Genomic DNA, 15,413 nt, shown 5'->3' on the forward strand with positions numbered 1-15,413 from the left:
CCACGTTTCATCTTCAATGCCCTTGCTGATGGAAGGAGGTTTGCACTCAAAATCTCACGATACATGGCCCCATTCATTCTTTCATGTACCCGGATCAGTCGTCCTGGCCCCTTTGCAGAGAAACAGCCCCAAAGCATGATGTTTCCACCACCATGCTTTACAGTAGGTATGGTGTTTGATGGATGCAACTCAGTATTCTTTTTCCTCCAAACACGACAAGTTGTGTTTCTACCAAACAGTTCCAGTTTGGTTTCATCAGACCATAGGACATTCACCCAAAACTCCTCTGGATCATCCAAATGCTCTCTAGCAAACTTCAGACTGGCCCGGACATGTACAGGCTTAAGCAGTGGGACACGTCTGGCACTGCAGGATCTGAGTCCATGGTGGCGTAGTGTGTTACTTATGGTAGGCCTTGTTACATTGGTCCCAGCTCTCTGCAGTTCATTCACTAGGTCCCCCCGCGTGGTTCTGGGATTTTTGCTCACCGTTCTTGTGATCATTCTGACCCCACGGGGTGGGATTTTGCCTGGAGCACCAGATCGAGGGAGATTATCAGTGGTCTTGTATGTCTTCCATTTTCTAATTATTGCTCCCACAGTTGATTTCTTCACTCCAAGCTGGTTGGCTATTGCAGATTCAGTCTTCCCAGCCTGGTGCAGGGCTACAATTTTGTTTCTGGTGTCCTTTGACAGCTCTTTGGTCTTCACCATAGTGGAGTTTGGAGTCAGACTGTTTGAGGGTGTGCACAGGTGTCTTTTTATACTGATAACAAGTTTAAACAGGTGCCATTACTACAGGTAATGAGTGGAGGAAAGAGGAGACTCTTAACGAAGAAGTTACAGGTCTGTGAGAGCCAGAAATCTTGATTGCTTGTTTCTGACCAAATACTTATTTTCCACCATAATATGCAAATAAAATGAAAACAAAACAGACAATGTGATTTTCTGGATTTTTTTTCTCAGTTTGTCTCCCATAGTTGAGGTCTACCTATGATGTAAATTACAGACGCCTCTCATCTTTTTAAGTGGTGGAACTTGCACTATTGCTGACTGACTAAATACTTTTTTTCCCCACTGTATATACATATATATATATATTTATATATATATATATATATATATATATATATGTATATATATATATATAGTGCCATCTTACGATTTTACTTAAAGAAATGCTTTGTCCCAACTAATTTGCAAAGCACTGTGTATATATATATATATATATACTAGCTGAAGAGCCCGGCATTGCCTGGGCATAGTAACCAACTGTGGTTAGTTATAACAAATTATAATGATTATATTGCACATAAAAACATTTCACATCATATATTCAACACTTCAGATTTGGCAACACAAATTAACTAAACGATTACCCAAGTATTGATAGTATTTTATTTTCAACTCATTCAAGAGCCTTTTGATAAACAACATAAGTATCTGTGTATCTAACCCTATCCTGTGTGATAATGTCTGCTGAGCTATATACAGTACCTAATCCTCTCCTGTGTGATACTTTCTGCTGAGCTGTGTATCTAATCCTATCATGGGTTACTGACTGCTCAGCCATGTATCTAATCCTATCCTGTGTGATAATGACTGCTGAGCAGTGTATCTAACCCTATCCTGTGTGATACTGACTGCTGAGCCATGTACCTAATCCTATCATGTGTGTTACTGACTGTTCAGCCATGTATCTAATCCTATCCTGTGTGATACTAACTGCAGAGCCGTGTATCTAATCCTATTCTGTGTGATACTGACTGCTGAGCTGTGTATCTAATACTATTCTGTGTGATACTGTGTGCTGAGCTGTGTATCTTATCCTATCCTGTGTGATACTGTCTGCTGAGCCGTGTATCTATTCCTATCCTGTGTGATACTGACTGCTGAGCTGTGTATCTAATCCTATCCTGTGTGATACTGACTGCTGAGCTGTGTATCTAATCCTATCCTGTGTGATACTGACTGCTGAGCCGTGTGTCTAATCCTCTCCTGTGTGATACTGACTGCTGAGCTGTGTATCTAATTCTATCCTGTGTGATACTGTCTGCTGAGCCATGTGTCTAATCCTATCCTGTGTGATACTGACTGCTGAGCTGTGTATCTAATCCTACCGTGTGTGATACTGACTGCTGAGCCGTGTATCTAATCCTATCCTGTGTGATACTGGGCTCCCTCTGCAGTCTGTGTCAGAGGGTGGTCATTGTTGGCACGGTAATAAATTGTGTTATTTCCAGCTTTACAGAAGGACGATAACACCATAGAAATGATAATAATAGGCAAAATTGTTTGGTGAATTGGAACGCGCAGGGTTAAAATTTCGCTTCACAGCATAGCCTATGACGCTCTCGGGGTCCAGACGTGTGACTGTGCAAAATTTTGTGGCTGCAGTTGCGACGGTGCAGATGCCAATCCCGGACATACACACATACATACACACACACATTGAGCTTTATATTATATATATATATATATATATATATATACACTCACTGGCCACTTTATTAGGTACACCATGCTAGTAACGGGTTGGACCCCCTTTTGCCTTCAGAACTGCCTCAATTCTTCGTGGCAGAGATTCAACAAGGTGCTGGAAGCATTCCTCAGAGATTTTGGACCATATTGACATGATGGCATCACACAGTTGGCGCAGATTTGTCGGCTGCACATCCCTGATGCGAATCTCCCGTTCCACCACATCCCAAAGATGCTCTATTGGATTGAGATCTGGTGACTGAGGAGGCCATTTGAGTACAGTGAACTCATTGTCATGTTCAAGAAACCAATCTGAGATGATTCGAGCTTTATGACATGGCGCATTATCCTGCTGAAAGTAGCCATCAGATGCCTGTTCTTAGCTGAGAGGAGTGGTACCCAGTGTGGTCTTCTGCTGCTGTAGCCCATCTGCCTCAAAGTTCGACGCACTGTGCGTTCAGAGATGCTCTTCTGCCTACCTTGGTTGTAACGGGTGGCAATTTGAGTCACTGTTGCCTTTCTATCAGCTCGAACCAGTCTGCCCATTCTCCTCTGACCTCTGGCATCAACAAGGCATTTCCGGCCACAGAACTGCCGCTCACTGGATTTTTTTTCTTTTTCGGACCATTCTCTGTAAACCCTAGAGATGGTTGTGCGTGAAAATCCCAGTAGATCAGCAGTTTCTGAAATACTCAGACCAGCCCTTCTGGCACCAACAATCATGCCACGTTCAAAGGCACTCAAATCACCTTTCTTCCCCATACTGATGCTCGGTTTGAACTGCAGGAGATTGTCTTGACCATGTCTACATGCCTAAATGCACTGAGTTGCCGCCATGTGATTGGCTGATTAGAAATTAAGTCTTAACACACAGTTGGACAGGTGTACCTAATAAAGTGGCCAGTGAGTGTATATACTAGCTGAAGAGCCCTAACTGTGGTTAGTTATAACAAATTATAATGATTATTTTGCACAAAAAACATTTCACATCACATATTCAACACTACAGATTTGCAACACAAATTAACTAAACGATTACCCAAGTATTGATAGTATTTTATTTTCAACTCATTTAAGAGCCTTTTGATAAACAACATTTTTGGTTTTTCCTTTCGGTGTAAAGATGAACAGATTTTTGGCAGTTCCAACTCTTAAACAGGCCACGTAAAGTTGACCATGAGAAAAGCATGGAGATTGCAAATCGATCCCTACTACTTTCAAGGACTGTCCCTGAGCATTGTTAATGGACATTGCAAATGCCAGTCGAAGTGGAAACTGGAGGCATTTAAAATCAAAAGGCAAAGCAGATGGAATGAGTGGAATTCTTGGAATGAAAATGTCCTTTACTTTGGCACATCCTGATGCTGAGCTGTGTATCTAATCCTATCCTGTGTGTTACCATCTGCTGAGCTATGTATCTAATCCTATCAGATGTGATACCATCTGCTGAGCCGTGTATCTAATTCTGTCCTGTGTGATACTGTCTTCTGAGCTGTGTATCTAATCCTATCCTGTGTGATACCATCTGCTGAGCTGTGTATCTGTATCACCGAGAGCGGGGTACTCAGGTCGCCGGGCAGCATTGGATTCAGGAGGTCACGGGGGGGGCAGCCGTGCCCAGAGCACAGGCCCCCAGTGAAATAGGGGTTAAAAAGAAAAGAAAAATAAAAAAAAGCAAAACAAAAGAAAAATTAGAAAAAGAGTTCATGACACCAGTTGGAGTGTTCGACTGTAAGATGGCCGGCATTGCATGTGATCCCTGGGGGGGGGGTAGATGATGATGGCAGTGCAGTGTTTAACCCCCTCCAACTGGGCTGGCTCCCAGAGATAGTGATGAAAGTACAGGGGTTGGACAAAATAATGCTAACACCTGGAAACACCAACAAAAGTTAGTTTAATATGGTGTAGGTCCACCTTTTGCGGCCATTACAGCCTCAATTCTCTGAGGTATGGATTCATACAAGGTGTGAATTGTTTCCAAAGGAATTTTAGGCCATTCTTCAGTTAAAACACCCTCCAGTTCTTTGAGCGACAACGGCGGCGGAAATCGACGTCTAACGTGAATCTCTAAAATCGACCATAAATGCTCAATAATGTTGAGGTCTGGGGATTGTGGGGGCCAGATGAGATGCTCAACTTCATTACAATGTTCCTCGTGCCATGCTTTAACGATTCTAGCTGTATGAATTGGTGCATTAGCATCCTGAAAGATGGCGTTCCCCTCCGGGAACAGTGCTTGAACCATAGGATGCACTTGGTCGCCCAAAATGCCTAAATAATCTCGGCTGTTAATTCTTCCATGAAGGGTTATCATTGGCCCGGCGGATCTCCGCGAAATAGCATCCCAGATCATCACAGAACCTCCGCCATGTTTTACGGTTGGGAGAAGGCAGTCTGGATGGAATGCTTCTTTCGGCTGTCTCCAAACGTACACTCGGCCGGAGGTCGGAAATAGGGTAAACGGTGATTCGTCTGAGAATATCACATGTTTCCACTGCTCGAGGGACCAATTCTGGAGGTTTCTACACCACTCTAAACGCTTGGAAACATTTGTCATTGAGAGCAGCTGTTTTCTAATTGCAGCTCTTCCGTGGAATCCAGATTTGTGCAGCTCCCGATGAACAGTTTTCGTGGAAACTGGGTTCTGTAGGTGTTCATTGAGCTCAGCAGTGATTTTCAGAGCCGTGGTCTTGCGATCCTCTCTCACAATTCGCTTTAGAGTCCGACGGTCTCTCTCAGTCAACTTCAACTTTCAGCCATACCTGTGCTTTGCTGCGGATGTTTTTCCTTCTCTTTCAAATGCAGTCATTACTTTGGAGACAGTACCTCTGGACACGCCAAACATTCGGGCACTTTCTGTTACACTAGCGCCTGCCATACAAGCACCAACAATTTGGCCTCTGTGAAAATCCAAGAGGTCTGCCATTGGTATCAGGTTCTCATCAATGTTCTTACAATTCTGCAAAACAAACAGTTAATTTACATACACATATCACATGACACAAATAATCAACTACAAAACATTACCATATGTCATGGTTTGCATGTTTATAACATGTTCGAAGATTATGATGCCAAAACGTTAGGTGTTTCCATTATTTTGTCCAACCCCTGTAGATGGTACAGTAATCTGTACAAGGCAGGAGACAAGGAAAGTCACTTTATCGTTTACTGAAGTCCAGATGCAGTTCAGAGGATAAAATACAACTCTCTCACCAGGTTTACAGTCAGCACTGCATGGTGGGAGTTACCTTTCTCTGCTGTGGTTCAATGTAAACTTCCTGCTGTTCTAATCCTTTCAGGGACAAAGGTTTCCCAGAGTCTGAAACTTCTAGTACAACCAGTACTCACAGTGTTTTCTGTCCCGGCAACTTACAGCTTGAATCCTATGTGAAGCACGTGTTTGCTCTGGCATAATCCCTCACTGATTCTCTGTTGCTGTAGTTTTCATGAGAGAAGACACTCCACTGCTGGTTGCGTAAACCACACAGCCTCTCAGCTTACCATCCGACTCTAGAAGCATAGATGGCCTGATCCTTCTCAGCATTGTTCCTGGAGAGAGCACATTTCTCTGCTCCAAGAACATTCTCCATCTTTCCTCACACCATCTTTCCTCACAGACTCACTAAAAACTCCTCCTCTACCAGTTAGGGTATCTCTGCAAAGCTCTAAGCTTAAGGCAAGTAAGGGAGTGGCATAAAGCTGTGTGTGCAGTTGTCTCCAGCAGAGAAAGCATAACTCCCATCATTTACAAAACACATATAAAATAGTACATATTTGACCATTTTGTGGCAGCAAAGACACCGGGTGCCACATTCCCCCTAGTTAAAGGTAGCACGTCCTCGGGCTACACCAATGAGCGCAAGAGTATAACAAAATGACATAACATTTAACCTGAGTATAGGCGAACAGTCACATTAACTGAGTCATGAATTACAGCCCCAAACCACTTCCGATTGGTTAGATAGTCCCTGAGTGCAGCTGCAAGGCACACAGACCATAATTTAAAATTCACTGCACTGGCTGTTTTAGGTGGCTTCCTGCCAAGGCATGATTAATGGGTTTTCCTCTCAAGTTTATGAGTCTTTACAAGAGTTCTTGTAGTAGAATAAAGCGTATCAGCTACTGAAATCTCACATTAGTCCATGTGGGCACAACTTCTTCAACATTTTTAATAACGTTACATAAGGCATAGTTCAATATAAGTACAAATTCAAAACTAACTTATTAATCTTAATACTCTATGAGAATATTTTATAAATCATTTCGATAACGAGAAGGGGTTTGGCCCTGCGTGCTACACTGTGATCTGTGCAAAATAGGAATGCTAGGCCACTTCCTACGACTTTTTGAACCTACCATGGGTACAACAGGTTCACTGCTGACTGTGGGCAAGTTTTCTGATTCTTCCGCATGCAAAATGTCAGTGATTGGTATTTGCGTTTCGTCGCTTCCAGAACGGTTTGATGTCTCTGGTAAAGACCGTTGTGGGAACTCCATCACTGGAACTACCACCGCATTGCCAACTTGTAGCCAAGAACTAGGGAATTCACCTAGGACAGTGCAAATCTTTGTGTCAGTCTTTTCTATTAGCTGAGGATCTTCCTTAGTCTCAACTCTTTCACGCATTTGTGCTGGACATACTTTCAGATTGTCTCTTGACATGGTAGTACACGTTTTTCCGCCGTCTTTGGAGATGGTACACACTTTGCTATTGTGATAGCTAGATGGTTGAATAGTGTAAGGCTGGGCCTCCCATTGGTTACCTAACTTGTTGCTTCTTCTCTCTTTCTTTAACACTTGTTCACCTGGTGGTAAGGGGGTTGCCGCAGCATGTCTATTAAAGTTTCTTTCGTGTTTTTGCCTAGCTTGAGCAAGACATTCCTCTACACATTGCTGAACTTTTTGATACTGCTATTGTCTTTCTGTCTTCCAATCAGTGTCCAGTTGGCTGGATATGGTTTCAGGAGTTAGGACTCCCATTTCTAGGTCAATGGGGAGTTTACCTGGCCATGCACGCATCAAGTAAGCTGGGGTATATCCTGTTGAGCTGGTTGGGATATGATTGTACATTTCGATCAAATCAGTCAATTTCTCAGGCCATTGGTTCCTTTCCTCTAGTGGGAGGATCTGCAATAAATTGATTACCAGATGATTCAGTTTTTCTCAAAGACCATTGCCTTGTGGGTGGTATGGCGTTGTTCTGATCTTTTTACATCCATAAAGGGAGAAAAATTCTTGGAAGACTTCTGCTTTGAAGGCTGGGCCTCTGTCTGTCAGCACCTGATCTGGGTAGCTATGGGGTCTGCAGAAATACTCTTGGAATGCCTTTGCAGCTGTTCTTGCTGGTTGGTCTTTCACTGGAACGACCACTAGGAAACGGGAATAGTGTACACTATTGTTAAGGCATAGATATACCCTGATCGGCTTGGCAATAATTACACATGGTCTAAGGCCACTAATTCCAGAGGTTGCTTAGTGATGATGGACCGCAAGGGGGCCCTTTGACTGGCAGAATTCTTCCTTCTGAGATTACATGGGCCGCATTTCCTACACCACTATTCAATGGACCGTCTCATACCTGTCCAGAAGAAGCGGTCGCGGATGACTACTTCTAGCTTTTTTCAACCAAAGTGTCCAGCTTGATTGTGGTAAGCTTCAAAGACGATAGGCACGTCTTTTCTGGGGACCACGATCTGCCAGAACAGTTCATGCGTACATGGGTTAATAGCTCTTCGGACCAACTTGCCTTCAAAAGTGAACAGCTTCTTTCTCTCTTTCCACAACTGTTGGACATCTGCAGGTGCATCAGGAGCTGGAGATGAATTTGCTTCACCAAGGAGTTCTTTGACATATAGCCGGGTCACTGCACTGCGTCTCTGCCCAACTATCGTGGAGTAGTGGATTAAGGGAAACTTCGTGAATGGCAAGACTTCTTCCTGTCACGCGGTAAGAGTTTTGGGAGGCACAGTGGCGGTGGAATGCCAGCATCTCTATTTCTTCCAGGTCTGCTAGATCTTCTACTGGATCAGGAGCATTTGGCATATGGGACAAGGCATCGGCATTGGCGTTTTTAGTGCCAGCTCGGTATTTAATGACAAACTCATAATTGGACAACCGAGCCATCCATCTTTGTTCCAAGGCGCTGAGCCTGGCGGTCTCCAGATGGGTCAATGGATTGTTGTCTGTATAGATGGTAAATTTAGATGAGGCCAAATAGTGCTTGAACCTCTCGGTCACTGCCTAAACGATAGCCAAGAATTCTAACTTGAAGGAGCTATAGTTGGTAGAGTTCCTCTCAGTAGGACGAAGCCTCTGAATGGCATAAGCAATGACTTTCTCCTTACCCTGGTGCTCTTGAAACAGGACAGCTCCTAACCCAACATTGCTGGCATTGATGTGCAGGATAAATGGCCGATCATAGTCTGGATATGCTAAGATCTCTTCTCCAGTAAGTGCTTTCTTAAGGCTTTTGAACGACTCATCCAACCTAGCATCCCACTCTATCAGAGGACTTTTACCTTTGGCCTTTTTGGGTTGGCCAACTAGGAGGTCTTGAAGGGGGGTTGCCAATTTAGTAAAGTCTTTAATAAAGCATCTGTAGTATCCCACTAGCCCTAGGAATTGTCTGACCTCTTGGATGTTGGTGGGTACCTGCCAGTCTATAATGACAGTCACTTTGTCTGGGCCGGGTGCTACTCCCTCTGCACTCACGACATGACCTAAATACTGCACTTTGGGCTTTAGGAGATGACATTTGGATGGTTTTACCTTTAAGTCCAAGTTGGACAATGCCTCAAAGACCTCGGCCAGGTGTTGCAGATGTTCCTTCCTCATAGGACCTGGAATATACAATCACATCATCCAAGTACAATAGCACAGTCTCAAAGTTCATATTTCCAAGTCAACATTCCATAATTCTCTGAAAGGTCCCAGGAGCACTGCTCAATCTGAACGGCATGTAATTAAACTCACACAGCCCCATTGGAGTAGGAATGCAGTTTTTTCTTTGTCTCAGCAACAGGAACCTGCCAGTACCCGCTGATTAAGTCCAGAGTGGAGAAGTGCCTAGCTGATTTTAATGCTGCTAGGGACTCCTCTATGTGCGGTAAGGGGTGTGTATCTTTGTGAGTAATTTTGTTAAGTTGTCTGTAATCTACACACATGCACATGGTACCATCTTTCTTTTCGACTAACACCAGGGGAGCTGCCCAAGGAGTGTAGCTATCCCTCATTACCCCTGCTTGTTTCATTTCCTTTAGCATACCTTTTGCACACTGATAATGAGCTGGAGGCACGGGATGATACTTCTCTTTGATAGGTGGGTGATCTGTGGGGATATTATGTTGAAACTCTTTTACCTGCCCAAAATCCAAGGGTTGCTTACTGAAAACCCTCTCGTATTCTTGTACTACTTGATGCACTCCATTTTTCTGATGTACAGGGTGGAGTCAGTGCCAACATGTATCTTTTGGAACCATTCCTCCATCTGAACAAAAGAGCCATTGCCATCCGTCACTTCGGACGGATCTAAGGGTTCTACAGCCTGAATATCATTGTTGCTGACTGTGAATAGTTTGGCTACGGTTGCATAACGGGGCAAGCGAGCTTCCTCCTCTCCTCAGGATCCTGTTCGTGACGCCAAGTTTTGTATCACCCAAGGCTGGGTACTCAAGTCGCCGGGCAGCGTTGGTTTCAGGGGGTCACGGGGGTGGCAGCGATGCCTGGTGCCTGTGCTCTAGGGACAGTGAAATAGGGGTTAAAAAGAAAAGAAAAGTAAAAAAGGAAAACAAAAGAAAAATTAGAAAAAGAGTTTGTGACGCCAGTTGGATTGTTCGACTGTAAGATAGCCGGCACTGCATATGAACCCTGGGAGGTAGATGATGATGGCAGTGCAGGTGTTTAACCCCCTCCAACTAGGGCTGGCGCCCAGAGATAGTGATGATAGTAGATGGCACAGATTAACAAGGCAGGAGACAAGGAAAGTCACTATATCATTTACAGAAGTCCAGATGCAGTTCAGAGGATAAAATACAACTCTCTCACTAGGTTTACAGTCTGCTCTGCATGGTGGGAGTTACCCTTCTCTGCTGTGGTACAGTGTAAACTTCCTGATGTTCTAATCCCTTCAGGGACAAAGGTTTCCCAGAGTCTGAAACTTCTAGTACTACCAGTACTCATAGTGTTTTCTGCCCTGGCAACTTGCAGCTTGAATCCTATGTGAAGTGTTGTGAGTTCATTTTCCCCTTCACCGTTGATGTCTGATGAACTCCCTCTGCTGGTGAAGAGAGGTAGTGAAATTGATTGGGTTGAGAAGAACCTGTCATCTGAACAGGTGGAGCCTGATTGGACACCCGGAATCACTGGAGTGGATATAAGGCAGCCGACGCCCTACAGGGGTGCTGGTGATCCTTTCTGCTCTGAGCTCTTGCAACCAGTTAGTCCTGTCTACTGAAAGCTAAGTTTTTGCTCTCTTATTTTTCCATGAGATTTTGTCTGTTTGCTTAGTGTTTTGTGTTCAGTCTTCCTTTGTTGGGACGGGCTGAGCTCCATTTTTGTCTCTGATCAGTTTATCTCTTTGCTCTGTTTTCAGAATATACCTGAGTGCTGATATAGTGATTTTGAAGTCTAGCGACTTCAGGGCCTTTTTCCCTATCAGACAGTTGGGACATTTTTGGTAGGGTTTTTTGCGGATTGCAGCCAGCATCTTTTCTGTCCTTTCCTATTTAGTTAGTTGGGCCCCATCATTTGCTCAACCTGTCTTTCTGTCTGTGTTTGTGTTTTCATCTGCTTTTCACCAACAATACATGTTGGGGGCTGTCTATTGCTTTGGGGTCTGCTCTGGGGCAGTTTAGATTTCCCCTTTCTTTCTTTAGGCTTATTTAGTTCTCCGGCTGTGAACGAGGGGTCTAGGGCACCGTAGGAACCCCCCACAGCTACTGTTAGTTGTGGCAAATAGGATCAGGGGTCTGCAGTCCGATAGCTACCAACCTCTCCGGTTTTCTGGACTTAGCTTGTATTTTTGTTTTTTCCTCCTTCGGTGACTCATTCATAACAGTGAATCACGTGTTTGCTCTGGCATAATCCCTCACTGATTCTCTGTTGCTGTAGTTTTCATGGGAGAAGACACTCCACTGCTGGTTGCGTAAACCACACAGCCTCTCAGCTTACCATCCGACTCTAGAAGCATAGATGGCCTAGGGGCTAAAGGTCTGCCGGTGGGAGGGTCCAGTGCCAGTGCCGTCACCAACGAGTGGGCCCCCCCTGCTTGCTCAGGATCACAGCACTTGCAAAGTTGAAATACTTACCTCTCCCTGCTCCACCGCCGTGACGTCTTCCGCATTTCCTGACAGTGACATTCTGGTCAGAGAGTGCGATGACATCACGTCTGTACACCCTCTGCCTAAACAGTCCAAGTGCAGAGAGATGGAAGATAGGGACGACGAGGAGTCCAGAGTACAGGGATTCCCTAGCGAGGAGACTTATTTAATTGTTTTAAAGGTTGGGAGCAATTTTTGGGGAGCACTATACTCTGGAGAATGATATATGGGGCCCACCATACACTGGAGCATTCCAAAGGTGGACATCAGACACTGGAGCAGCATTTACAGGGCCCATTATACACTGGAGCATTCGAAATGGGGCCCATTATATATGAAGCATTATTTGGGCCCATAAGACACTGGAGCATCATCCATGGCGCCCATCATATACTGGAGCATTGTAAATGGGGCAGATTATATATGGAGCATTTTTTGGACCAATCGTACACTAGAGCATCATCCGTGAGGCCCATCATATGCTGGAGCTTTCAAAATGGGGGACATCAGACACTGGAGCAGCATTTACAGGGCCCATGATACACTGGAGCATTAGAAATGGGGCCCATTATATATGGAGCATTATTTGGGCCCATAAGACAGTGGAGCTTCATCCATGGCGACCAACATATATTGTAGCATTATGGGGAGCTCATCATATATTGTATGGAACATTATATGGGACCAATGATTCTGTATGGAGAAATTTATGGGGCTCATTACTCTGTATGGTGCACTATGCGGTGGCCATAATACTGTATGGAGTAATATACTGTCCGTTTTTGGAGCTATTGGAGAATTTAAAATGGATATCAGTCATGTGATGTAAGAAGTGAAATATTTTTCATTGTACTATACCGCTATTTCTGTGCCGTATCAGAGGATCATGAATTGTGGCATGTGTTAAAGGAGCCCAGTGACACTCTTTGGCCCTGGACCCACGAAGATCTGGAGCCAGCCCTACCCCCCCACAACTTTAGCCAAATAACCCCCAGTTTTCAATGCCTAACTATTATTATAAAGTAAATTAAGGTTGACAAGCTTAAGTAATAAGAATTGATGTTTTTAGCATTAAAATGGGCACTGTAGGTGTGTATCCTGTCCTCCACTCACTGCCGACTTTTCTTCCCCATTAACTTGCATTGGGTTTCGTGTTTCAGTCGGCCTTCGACTTTTCACGATAATTGGCCGATTACGTTCGACCCGACTTTTGCGAAAGTAAGGTTTCATGAAACCCGACTCGACCCGAAAAAAGGCAAAGTCGCTCATCTCTAGTCACTACATAATAATTGCTGACAGTCCCAGCCATACAATAGGACATTAATACCTTCTGCTATAGTATCTCAGGTTGTGCACTGATTATGTAGCTGCAGCTATATTGAAAGAATAGGCACCCAATGTTTCCTGTGATCAAAGACTTTGAATAATTAGGGGCCAAGTCAATATAAGTGCATGAGCAGGTGCAGAAGTTCTGACCTATGTGTGCGAGTTTCCGCAGCATAAAGATGTAGGCTGATGTCCCACTGGTTACTGTATTACTGACGGTGTGTATCTGGAAGTGACTGGTTACTAATGGTGGATATACAGGCCACAAGTACAATGTACTGGCTTCCGGTGATCACTTGGAGTTTTACTTGCTGCATGTGCTAGACATATTAGGGCAAGAGTGATCTTTCCTTCAAGGATTCTTTCTCTATACTTGTAAGGGTGAGACAGAAGCTGTCATATGCATCTCCCCTAGTGTTCATGTGCACACAATTAATGTGGGGTAATGTAAATTATGCTTATGTGTACCTTAGTAATAATAATATGGTTGTTATATTGTATTAGGGTTTTACATTTAATTTTATGTGTTTTGATATTGTTATAAGATTAGGAAAAGATGTAAAGGATAACATAAGAAGGTAGCTATAAATTAGAATAGGATTCAGTTTAGTATAGTGGGGCACAATAGAGTCAGGAAACTAGGGTGCCTGTATAAGAATAGTTAGTAGGGGATTTCGAACTTGGGAAGGGTAAGAGTGAGTGAGCTTATCAGTGAGACACTTTCGGATACTCAGTCAGTCAGTTGGAGCAGTGTATGGGAGTGTATTATAGTTGTAACGTTAAGAAAGTGCTGGAGAGTGATTTAGGAGATGGCAGAATAGGACAGAGGGCCACACAGTACGGAAAGGCACAGAACGTTTGGGAAAAGCAGAATGTAATCGGCAGCCACTTGGTACGATGGTATCCTATAGAGAATCCGGGCCTATGGCTCAAATAAAGACAGAGGAATCTTTTTTATCTCCCAGTGAAGGAGAGTCGGAGTGGGAACCAGTACGCGAAAGTGGGTGCGGGAATATGGGGACACCAGAGCCAAGACAAGCATCTCAGAGGCTAGAGGAGCCAGCAATGAGAGGGAAAGCTCGGGCTGAATATGGGACTGCAGAGCCAGAATGAGCATCTCAGAGGCTAGAGGAGCCAGCATTGAGAAGGAAAGCTCAGGGTCAATATGGGATGCAGAGCCAGGAAGAGCATCTCAGAGACTAGAGGAGCCAGCATTAAGAGGGAAAGCTCAGGCTGAATATGGGACTGCAGAGCCATGAAGAGGATCTCAGAGGATAGCGGAACAAGCATTGAGAGGGAAAGCTCAGGCTGAAAACAAATTTGTGCTGTACTGAAACTGCCATGGATTGTTTGTTATCAAGAAATGTTACACTGTTAAAAAGGAATATGGTGTCTGTTCCTGAGTGTGTGATATCGTGCAGAGAGAGGACTATGGGATCAGCAGGATCTGCAAATGCAAATGTGAGTTTTGTGCAATACTCCCACACGACACAATAGACATTATCTTTTCTTTGAGGGATGCCAGCATGGGGGAACACAACAGTCCCTCGCCATGACTACCACCCAAGGCACCTCAAATACTGATGGGCAGGACAAGCATATTAATATCAGAAATGTAGTGATTATTATGCATTGCAGGACTATATTGTTGTAGCGTGAAGCCCAGCCACTTAAAGGAGTATATGCACAGTGTCAGCAGGGATCTTCTGTAGGGCCCCAATGGCCATGATGATACTGTCGGCACCACTCTACCATTCACAAAATAGAAAAAAATGCAGTGCACCACTGAAAGTACATAACAGCCAATGCCGTCTGTGAAGCAGGAATATCATAGCCATAAAACCTTTTTTCCTTCAGGTGCACACCAAAGCCAAATGGATAATCCAAATAAAAAAAAAGTGGCACTCACCGGAATAAAGTCCAAATTTTATTAGTCAAAAGATGTTAAAACATCCTAGGCAGTCGGAGGGCTGAGAAGTGTGGAGATGACGGCCGTTTTGCGCAGTATTGCGCTTCTACGGGTCACTTCTACGAGTTGACTAATAACATTTGGACTTTATTCTGGTGAGTGCCATTTTAGATATGTGGCGCAATGTGTCTTTGCTGCCACAAAATGGTCAAATATGACCTATTTTATATGTGTTTTGTAAATGATGGGAGTTATGCTTTCTCTGCTGGCGACAACTGCACATACAATTTTACCCCACTCCCTTACTTGCCTGAAGCTTAGAGCTTTGCAGAGCTACCCTAACTGGGAGGGGAGGATGTTATGAACAGGTCACCAAGG

Source organism: Dendrobates tinctorius, unplaced genomic scaffold (genome assembly GCF_039654945.1).
Source record: "Dendrobates tinctorius isolate UK_male_01 unplaced genomic scaffold, ASM3965494v1 ptg000015l, whole genome shotgun sequence".
NCBI lineage: Eukaryota > Metazoa > Chordata > Amphibia > Anura > Dendrobatidae > Dendrobates > Dendrobates tinctorius.